Genomic DNA, 11,719 nt, shown 5'->3' on the forward strand with positions numbered 1-11,719 from the left:
ACAATCAGTCCTATCAAACAATGAGATTTTGGACTGACTCGTTATTCACATAAAAAAACGAATAGTTGTTTCATATTTAATACTGAAAGTATATATTTAGGTTTGACCAAATAGTAATCTTCTTTTGGGCCGATCACTATTCGCAAGAACTGCAAACATATAAATAGCACAATATTCTAAAATGAACTAACCTACACAACAGAAGTTACTTTGACAATATATTGATTCAATTTAAAATATTAGACTCAGAATAAGAAATAATATCAATGTTCAAATATGTCAATACATGCACATAAATAATAAGGCAAGCACAATAACATACATGAGTAAAAAAGTAATCAAATATCGACCTACCAAAGTGACTCATAATACATGCCAAGTAGCCCTATATATATAAGGCATAGTGCATGGATCCGGCCAATCAGGTCTGACAATGCCCACCTACAAGTCCAAAATTGGTCTAACTCGGTACGGGTCAGACCCAACATTACTGTAGCCGGGTGTAGACCCGTGCTATTGGGTCGGGTCCAACCAGGCTCGACCCGCACAATGGTGTCAGCCTACTTGGTTCAGCCCCGCAACCGAATGGGATTGAACCGGGTAAGCATGCCCTCCCTCACCCTTGAATGCTACTTGAGTCAGCCTAACCCCTTTGACGGGGTGCCGAACCGGCTCGAGTGGCTGGTGAGGTTAGATCCTGGCAAAAAAATCGGGCCAAACTAGTCTGGTTCGGTCGGTGAATGTCGAACCTGCCTACATTAAATGGCCAGAGCGGCCTGTCCCAGCTCAGCAAGATACAACGACACTGAAGCGGCCCTAAAAAAATGAATTGTCCTAGTACCTAATGGTCGAACCAGCCTCAGTTTTGTCAGTTGGAAACTGAATTGACCCTGGTTTGGTCGACTGAACACCGAACTAAAATCAGATCAAATGGTCAAATGGGTCAAACCGACTGAACCGACGGTGAGCCAATTCGGCCTGGGTCGCTGGTATAACAAAAATGAACCAGCCCCGCACACTATATTGCTGAGCCGAGCGTCGACCGTCGTCTGCTCTAAATCCTGAGCCACCCGACCGAATGCCTCACCGTCGTCGCTGGACATAGCCTACCCTAGACACCGAACGATGACTGGGCGAACAAAATGCCCCATCTATCGGTAACCTGCATTCGATCACCCACCGACCGCTACGGCAAACTGAAAGCCCAACCACCATCGTCAGATGCCATCCAACGTCCGGTGTGGGTGTACAATCGGGGACCTACCAATAATTCTGCCCTGGTCGCCTAAGAAGATGGAAGGGTTGAACAACCTTTTCTGTAATCGAAATCGAAACTGGTGGTTGGCTGGGCGATCAAAATGCTTGGACCACCACTGTCAGGCGTTGGTCGGTGTCCGACAAAGGTGATCAGGCGGTGGCCCAGTCGGCACCTACCTCAGTCTCCTGAAACATGGAAGGGTCGATCGACCCTTTCTATGACCAAAACCGAAACGGGAAGGGGCTTATCGGCCCCTCCACCGTCCTGATCTAGAGTGGGAGGGCCGAATTGACCCTCCCTTTGTTCAAGCGTTACCGAGCAACGTGAGGAGGACCGATCAGTCCTCCTCCGCTAGCGTCAAAATAGAAAACCAAGGAACCAGGGAGTACGAGCCTCACCGAAACGACAAAAGGGCTGGAAGGACCGATCAGACCTTGTCGTGACCGAGCATAATCAAATGGCACAAGAAAAGGGCCGATCGACCCTCTCCCGCCTATGCTTTGCGACCGATCAAAAGATCAATGCCGAAAAAAAAATTAAAAAATATGAAACATATATTAAAAATTGTATGTTTCAACGATTCATTGGGACCATGCACTCTAATACCAATTGTTGGATTTAATAATCCACCGAAAACTAAAATGACCAATCTACATGTTCTCGCTAAATCATTGAAACGAAAATAAAAATCAAACTTGATGTGAAAGCGTACTTGAATTCATTGGTGCTCCAGTAGATCGTTGATGGGTATGATCTTCCAGAACCTATATACGTGGTTATTTTTCTTTCTCTAGACCTAATGAGAGAAGGATTAAATTCTCTTTATGACTTATAGAAAATTTGAAGAAAGGGCTATTATATAAGGTTTGGGCACCATAACCTAATATGTTTAGGAGTTTGTCTCTAATTCAGCCGATTACAAAATTGTAGGCAGGGCAGGTCTCTCTACATAACGTACTATACCATATAAGATATCATAGGGCCCAATCAGATTAGATCACATAAATCGAGCCCGAACCTAAGACAGTTTTACGATGTGTGGTTTAACGTATGTAGGCCTACACGATTTTCTAACAAATGAGTCACTTTCTAATTTGTTGGAGATGCAAAATCACATGAGACCCTATGGGATTTTGAATCTCAAGCAAATTAGAAAGTGATTCTGAATTATGTTTTTTGAAATGAGCTGCCAAACAAACTCTAAATTTGAGAAATGTTTGGGCAACGCAAACAAAATTATAAGAAACATGTTTTCTGGTTTCCACTCTAAGGGAAACACATTTTTCATGTATTTTCCAAGTGTTTTGGTTTCGTGTCTCATGCTTGATTTTATTAGTTTATTATAGTATTAGGGCTTTTCTTTTTCTTAAACATTTCCCAATCATTTGTTTGTCTCCTGATTATTTTTCTGGTGGTTTCTTGTTTCTCGTTCCACGTTCCACGTGCACCTGAAAACCCTCATTCCCATTTTTGTTTCCCTTAATGTTTCGTGTTTCCTTCCTTTCTAGCAACCTAGTTAAAAATAACTTTTGACAGACCCGGTTCTTGATAAAAACTTAAAAGATGAAAAGTAACTTGACAAAATTTTCAAAAAACACATCCAAAGTGCTGGCCATAATTAAAAAACACACTTAAGTTTTTAATATTGTTAAAAACATACTCAAGTTTATGTTGCATTAATCATAAACATACTTTTCTTAATTTAACTTAAATTATCACTTAACTAATGATATAATACAACAACAACTACTACGCTTTCATCCCAAAACAATTGGGGTCGGCGATATGAACCAAAAAAGAAAATCATTCTGGGCCTTCCACATGAATCCTTCTCCTCCAATCATTTCTATCCAATGCCATGTCCTCAGTGAGGTTCAAAGCATTCATATCCTTTTCTATCATCTCCATCCAAGTCTTCCTAGGCCTACCCCGACCTCTTTTAACTAATATATTTTCCCATTTCTCCATCCTTCTAATTGGAGCATCATTAGACCTTCATCGAATATGTCCAAACCACCGTAAACGATTCTCTCTCATCTTATTTTCAATGGGTGCAACACCTACCTTCTTACATATCTCCTCGTTCCGAATCTTATCTTTTATTGTATTTCCACACATCCATCTAAGCATACACATCTCAGCCTAACCCCTTTGACGGGGTGCCGAACCGGCTCGAGTGGCTGGTGAGGTTAGATCCTGGCAAAAAAATCGGGCCAAACTAGTCTGGTTCGGTCGGTGAATGTCGAACCTGCCTACATTAAATGGCCAGAGCGGCCTGTCCCAGCTCAGCAAGATACAACGACACTGAAGCGGCCCTAAAAAAATGAATTGTCCTAGTACCTAATGGTCGAACCAGCCTCAGTTTTGTCAGTTGGAAACTGAATTGACCCTGGTTTGGTCGACTGAACACAGAACTAAAATCAGATCAAATGGTCAAATGGGTCAAACCGACTGAACCGACGGTGAGCCAATTCGGCCTGGGTCGCTGGTATAACAAAAATGAACCAGCCCCGCACACTATATTGCTGAGCCGAGCGTCGACCGTCGTCTGCTCTAAATCCTGAGCCACCCGACCGAATGCCTCACCGTCGTCGCTGGACATAGCCTACCCTAGACACCGAACGATGACTGGGCGAACAAAATGCCCCATCTATCGGTAACCTGCATTCGATCACCCACCGACCGCTACGGCAAACTGAAAGCCCAACCACCATCGTCAGATGCCATCCAACGTCCGGTGTGGGTGTACAATCGGGGACCTACCAATAATTCTGCCCTGGTCGCCTAAGAAGATGGAAGGGTTGAACAACCTTTTCTGTAATCGAAATCGAAACTGGTGGTTGGCTGGGCGATCAAAATGCTTGGACCACCACTGTCAGGCGTTGGTCGGTGTCCGACAAAGGTGATCAGGCGGTGGCCCAGTCGGCACCTACCTCAGTCTCCTGAAACATGGAAGGGTCGATCGACCCTTTCTATGACCAAAACCGAAACGGGAAGGGGCTTATCGGCCCCTCCACCGTCCTGATCTAGAGTGGGAGGGCCGAATTGACCCTCCCTTTGTTCAAGCGTTACCGAGCAACGTGAGGAGGACCGATCAGTCCTCCTCCGCTAGCGTCAAAATAGAAAACCAAGGAACCAGGGAGTACGAGCCTCACCGAAACGACAAAAGGGCTGGAAGGACCGATCAGACCTTGTCGTGACCGAGCATAATCAAATGGCACAAGAAAAGGGCCGATCGACCCTCTCCCGCCTATGCTTTGCGACCGATCAAAAGATCAATGCCGAAAAAAAAATTAAAAAATATGAAACATATATTAAAAATTGTATGTTTCAACGATTCATTGGGACCATGCACTCTAATACCAATTGTTGGATTTAATAATCCACCGAAAACTAAAATGACCAATCTACATGTTCTCGCTAAATCATTGAAACGAAAATAAAAATCAAACTTGATGTGAAAGCGTACTTGAATTCATTGGTGCTCCAGTAGATCGTTGATGGGTATGATCTTCCAGAACCTATATACGTGGTTATTTTTCTTTCTCTAGACCTAATGAGAGAAGGATTAAATTCTCTTTATGACTTATAGAAAATTTGAAGAAAGGGCTATTATATAAGGTTTGGGCACCATAACCTAATATGTTTAGGAGTTTGTCTCTAATTCAGCCGATTACAAAATTGTAGGCAGGGCAGGTCTCTCTACATAACGTACTATACCATATAAGATATCATAGGGCCCAATCAGATTAGATCACATAAATCGAGCCCGAACCTAAGACAGTTTTACGATGTGTGGTTTAACGTATGTAGGCCTACACGATTTTCTAACAAATGAGTCACTTTCTAATTTGTTGGAGATGCAAAATCACATGAGACCCTATGGGATTTTGAATCTCAAGCAAATTAGAAAGTGATTCTGAATTATGTTTTTTGAAATGAGCTGCCAAACAAACTCTAAATTTGAGAAATGTTTGGGCAACGCAAACAAAATTATAAGAAACATGTTTTCTGGTTTCCACTCTAAGGGAAACACATTTTTCATGTATTTTCCAAGTGTTTTGGTTTCGTGTCTCATGCTTGATTTTATTAGTTTATTATAGTATTAGGGCTTTTCTTTTTCTTAAACATTTCCCAATCATTTGTTTGTCTCCTGATTATTTTTCTGGTGGTTTCTTGTTTCTCGTTCCACGTTCCACGTGCACCTGAAAACCCTCATTCCCATTTTTGTTTCCCTTAATGTTTCGTGTTTCCTTCCTTTCTAGCAACCTAGTTAAAAATAACTTTTGACAGACCCGGTTCTTGATAAAAACTTAAAAGATGAAAAGTAACTTGACAAAATTTTCAAAAAACACATCCAAAGTGCTGGCCATAATTAAAAAACACACTTAAGTTTTTAATATTGTTAAAAACATACTCAAGTTTATGTTGCATTAATCATAAACATACTTTTCTTAATTTAACTTAAATTATCACTTAACTAATGATATAATACAACAACAACTACTACGCTTTCATCCCAAAACAATTGGGGTCGGCGATATGAACCAAAAAAGAAAATCATTCTGGGCCTTCCACATGAATCCTTCTCCTCCAATCATTTCTATCCAATGCCATGTCCTCAGTGAGGTTCAAAGCATTCATATCCTTTTCTATCATCTCCATCCAAGTCTTCCTAGGCCTACCCCGACCTCTTTTAACTAATATATTTTCCCATTTCTCCATCCTTCTAATTGGAGCATCATTAGACCTTCGTCGAATATGTCCAAACCACCGTAAACGATTCTCTCTCATCTTATTTTCAATGGGTGCAACACCTACCTTCTTACATATCTCCTCGTTCCGAATCTTATCTTTTATTGTATTTCCACACATCCATCTAAGCATACACATCTCAGCCTAACCCCTTTGACGGGGTGCCGAACCGGCTCGAGTGGCTGGTGAGGTTAGATCCTGGCAAAAAAATCGGGCCAAACTAGTCTGGTTCGGTCGGTGAATGTCGAACCTGCCTACATTAAATGGCCAGAGCGGCCTGTCCCAGCTCAGCAAGATACAACGACACTGAAGCGGCCCTAAAAAAATGAATTGTCCTAGTACCTAATGGTCGAACCAGCCTCAGTTTTGTCAGTTGGAAACTGAATTGACCCTGGTTTGGTCGACTGAACACCGAACTAAAATCAGATCAAATGGTCAAATGGGTCAAACCGACTGAACCGACGGTGAGCCAATTCGGCCTGGGTCGCTGGTATAACAAAAATGAACCAGCCCCGCACACTATATTGCTGAGCCGAGCGTCGACCGTCGTCTGCTCTAAATCCTGAGCCACCCGACCGAATGCCTCACCGTCGTCGCTGGACATAGCCTACCCTAGACACCGAACGATGACTGGGCGAACAAAATGCCCCATCTATCGGTAACCTGCATTCGATCACCCACCGACCGCTACGGCAAACTGAAAGCCCAACCACCATCGTCAGATGCCATCCAACGTCCGGTGTGGGTGTACAATCGGGGACCTACCAATAATTCTGCCCTGGTCGCCTAAGAAGATGGAAGGGTTGAACAACCTTTTCTGTAATCGAAATCGAAACTGGTGGTTGGCTGGGCGATCAAAATGCTTGGACCACCACTGTCAGGCGTTGGTCGGTGTCCGACAAAGGTGATCAGGCGGTGGCCCAGTCGGCACCTACCTCAGTCTCCTGAAACATGGAAGGGTCGATCGACCCTTTCTATGACCAAAACCGAAACGGGAAGGGGCTTATCGGCCCCTCCACCGTCCTGATCTAGAGTGGGAGGGCCGAATTGACCCTCCCTTTGTTCAAGCGTTACCGAGCAACGTGAGGAGGACCGATCAGTCCTCCTCCGCTAGCGTCAAAATAGAAAACCAAGGAACCAGGGAGTACGAGCCTCACCGAAACGACAAAAGGGCTGGAAGGACCGATCAGACCTTGTCGTGACCGAGCATAATCAAATGGCACAAGAAAAGGGCCGATCGACCCTCTCCCGCCTATGCTTTGCGACCGATCAAAAGATCAATGCCGAAAAAAAAATTAAAAAATATGAAACATATATTAAAAATTGTATGTTTCAACGATTCATTGGGACCATGCACTCTAATACCAATTGTTGGATTTAATAATCCACCGAAAACTAAAATGACCAATCTACATGTTCTCGCTAAATCATTGAAACGAAAATAAAAATCAAACTTGATGTGAAAGCGTACTTGAATTCATTGGTGCTCCAGTAGATCGTTGATGGGTATGATCTTCCAGAACCTATATACGTGGTTATTTTTCTTTCTCTAGACCTAATGAGAGAAGGATTAAATTCTCTTTATGACTTATAGAAAATTTGAAGAAAGGGCTATTATATAAGGTTTGGGCACCATAACCTAATATGTTTAGGAGTTTGTCTCTAATTCAGCCGATTACAAAATTGTAGGCAGGGCAGGTCTCTCTACATAACGTACTATACCATATAAGATATCATAGGGCCCAATCAGATTAGATCACATAAATCGAGCCCGAACCTAAGACAGTTTTACGATGTGTGGTTTAACGTATGTAGGCCTACACGATTTTCTAACAAATGAGTCACTTTCTAATTTGTTGGAGATGCAAAATCACATGAGACCCTATGGGATTTTGAATCTCAAGCAAATTAGAAAGTGATTCTGAATTATGTTTTTTGAAATGAGCTGCCAAACAAACTCTAAATTTGAGAAATGTTTGGGCAACGCAAACAAAATTATAAGAAACATGTTTTCTGGTTTCCACTCTAAGGGAAACACATTTTTCATGTATTTTCCAAGTGTTTTGGTTTCGTGTCTCATGCTTGATTTTATTAGTTTATTATAGTATTAGGGCTTTTCTTTTTCTTAAACATTTCCCAATCATTTGTTTGTCTCCTGATTATTTTTCTGGTGGTTTCTTGTTTCTCGTTCCACGTTCCACGTGCACCTGAAAACCCTCATTCCCATTTTTGTTTCCCTTAATGTTTCGTGTTTCCTTCCTTTCTAGCAACCTAGTTAAAAATAACTTTTGACAGACCCGGTTCTTGATAAAAACTTAAAAGATGAAAAGTAACTTGACAAAATTTTCAAAAAACACATCCAAAGTGCTGGCCATAATTAAAAAACACACTTAAGTTTTTAATATTGTTAAAAACATACTCAAGTTTATGTTGCATTAATCATAAACATACTTTTCTTAATTTAACTTAAATTATCACTTAACTAATGATATAATACAACAACAACTACTACGCTTTCATCCCAAAACAATTGGGGTCGGCGATATGAACCAAAAAAGAAAATCATTCTGGGCCTTCCACATGAATCCTTCTCCTCCAATCATTTCTATCCAATGCCATGTCCTCAGTGAGGTTCAAAGCATTCATATCCTTTTCTATCATCTCCATCCAAGTCTTCCTAGGCCTACCCCGACCTCTTTTAACTAATATATTTTCCCATTTCTCCATCCTTCTAATTGGAGCATCATTAGACCTTCGTCGAATATGTCCAAACCACCGTAAACGATTCTCTCTCATCTTATTTTCAATGGGTGCAACACCTACCTTCTTACATATCTCCTCGTTCCGAATCTTATCTTTTATTGTATTTCCACACATCCATCTAAGCATACACATCTCAGTTACACTCATTTTTTGAATATGATGTCTCTTGGCATCCCAACATTATGTACCATATAGTAAAGCGGGCTTAATAGTCGTCCTATAAAACTTTCCCTTCAACCGCAATGACATTCTACAATCGCACAACACTCTAGTTGCACTTTTCCATTTCATCCACCCAACCTTTATCCTATGATTTACATCTCCATCAATTTCTTCGTACTTCTGAATGATAGATCCCAAATATTTGAAACAATCATCCACTGGTATTTCTTGCTCACCAAGCTTCACTACACTCCCATCACTACTTTGTTGCTTACTAAACCGACATTCTATATATTTTGTCTTACTCTTACTCAACTTAAAACTTCTTGCTTCCAATGTCTGTCTCCATAATTCTAACTCAGCATTAACCCCAGCTCTAGACTCATTAATCAAAACAATATCATCAGCAAACAACATACACCACGACACATTTTCTTGAATTGATCTCGTAAGCTCATCCATCACTATAGCAAATAGGAAAGGGCTTAAAGCAGATCCTTGATGTAACCCAACCGTTATAGGAAAATTGGTTGTCACCCCTCCACAAGTAGACATTGGTTACTGCTCCTTCATACATATCCTTAATTATACTAATGTATTTGAGAGAAATACCTTTCTTCATCATTGTCCACCAGAGAACGTCCCTAGGTACTTTATCGTATGCCTTTTCCAAATCAATAAAAAACATATGCAAATCTTTGTTCCTCTTTCTATTTCTCTCAATAAGTTGTCTAAGAAGATGTATAGCTTTCATAGTTGATCTTCCGGGCATAAAACCAAATTGATTCTCCGATATCATGACAATCTTCCTCAACGTAGACTCAATCACCCTCTCCCAAAGTTTCATAGTATGTCTTATGAGTTTTATACCACGATAGTTTGTGTAATCTTGTATATCATCCTTATTCTTATATACACGCACTAACGTACTCTTCCTCCACTCATTAGGCATCTTATTTGTCCGTCAGATCTTGTTAAAAAGATTTGTCAATCATTCTAAACCTTTCTCTCCCAAGCATTTCTAAGCCTCGATAGGTATACCATCTGGGCCAACTACCCTTTTTTATTTCATTTTCTTCAAAGCCTCTGTAATTTCTTTCTTTTGAATCTTGCACATGAAATCACGATTCATCTCATGAAAAGGAATGGACAAGTCTCCAAGATCTTGAGCATGACTTCCATTAAATAGCTTATCAAAATAATATTTTCATCTCTCCTTAATGTCCTCATCTTTGACTAAAACCCTTTGTGTTTCATCTTTGATACATCTAACCATACCCAAATCCCTCGATTTCCTATCTCTCATCTTTGCAAGCCTATAAATATCCTTCTAGCCCTCTTTGTTATCCAACTTGTCATAAACTTCCTTATATACCTTATTTGTCGCGTTTCGAACTACTTTTTTAGCTTCCTTCTTTGCTATCATATACTTCTCCAAATTCTCATTATCACGATTCTTACTTAGATTTTTATAACACTCTCTTTTAACCTTAATAGCTAATTTGACATCCTCGTTCCACCATGATGTATCTTTACCTAACGGTGTACCTCCTGTAGACTCACCCAATACCTCCTTAACCACCTTTCTCATGCCACCCGCTATCTTATTCTACATTGATTCTAAATCCTCCTTGAGACACCAATCAGCTTCCTTAACTACCTGCTCTACAAACATTCCTTGTTTAGCTCCTTTCAGTGCCCGCTACTTAATTCTAGGATCTATCCTATGTCCATCCCTTTTGCGGCATTGTCTAATTCTAAAATCTAAAATTAAGACTCTATGTTGTGTAACTTTCTCCCGGTATAACCTTACAATCGATGCAACAACCCCTATCTCTCTTTCTAAGTAGGAAAAAATCTATCTGACTCGTATTAACCCCACTTTTAAATGTTACTAGGTGAGACTCTCTCTTCCTAAACCAAGTGTTTGCTGAGATCATATCATAGGACAAACCAAAATCTAAAATCCTTTCTCCACTTTCGTTTCTTTCTTCTATACTATAGCCTCCATGAATACTCTCAAATCCATCCCGTCCATTAAGGTCACCGCCGATGAAAAACTTTTCTCCATAAGATATCTCTTGTACTACTCCATCTAAATCTTTCCAAAATTGATGATTAATGGAATCATCTAAACCTACTTGAGGTGCATAAACACTAATAATATTTATAATATCCATACCTAAGACTAATTTAATAAGTAAAATCCTATCACCCTTCTTACGGACCTCAACTACATTATCTATAAACTCATGACTCATAACAATCCCTACTTCATTCCTATTTCTATTTATTCCTGTATACCAAATCTTATATCTCCAAGGTTCTATCACTTTTGCCTTCTCACCTACCCATTTTGTCTCTTGTAGACATAAAATATCAATCTTTCTCCTACACATAACATCTACTAACTCTATCAACTTACCAGTTAAAGACCCTATGTTCCAAGTGGCTAACCTAATTTTATGGTCTTGGACTAACTTCTTTACCCCCACCCGTCCAACAAAGTGAGGGAACCCTTTCCTATTTGACATCACACCCGGGCGCCGGTGTGACGCGTCGCTTCCGGGCGATGACCTAGCAACCCTTGCCCATTTATCACTGACTCCGGGCCTATAGAGTACAATGCGTCGCTTAGTAGGGAACGCCCCAACAAAATTCTCATATTGGTTCATATTCATAGGGTATGACTAAGTTTTTATGCTGGCTGTCACTGGCCTACTGCAACCCTTTTCCCTTATTCGGGCTTGGGACCAGCGGTGTATAACTAAACAGTTATAC

This window comes from Nuphar pumila, chromosome 6 (genome assembly GCF_984573655.1).
Source record: "Nuphar pumila chromosome 6, dmNupPumi1.hap1.1, whole genome shotgun sequence".
Taxonomy (NCBI): domain Eukaryota; kingdom Viridiplantae; phylum Streptophyta; class Magnoliopsida; order Nymphaeales; family Nymphaeaceae; genus Nuphar; species Nuphar pumila.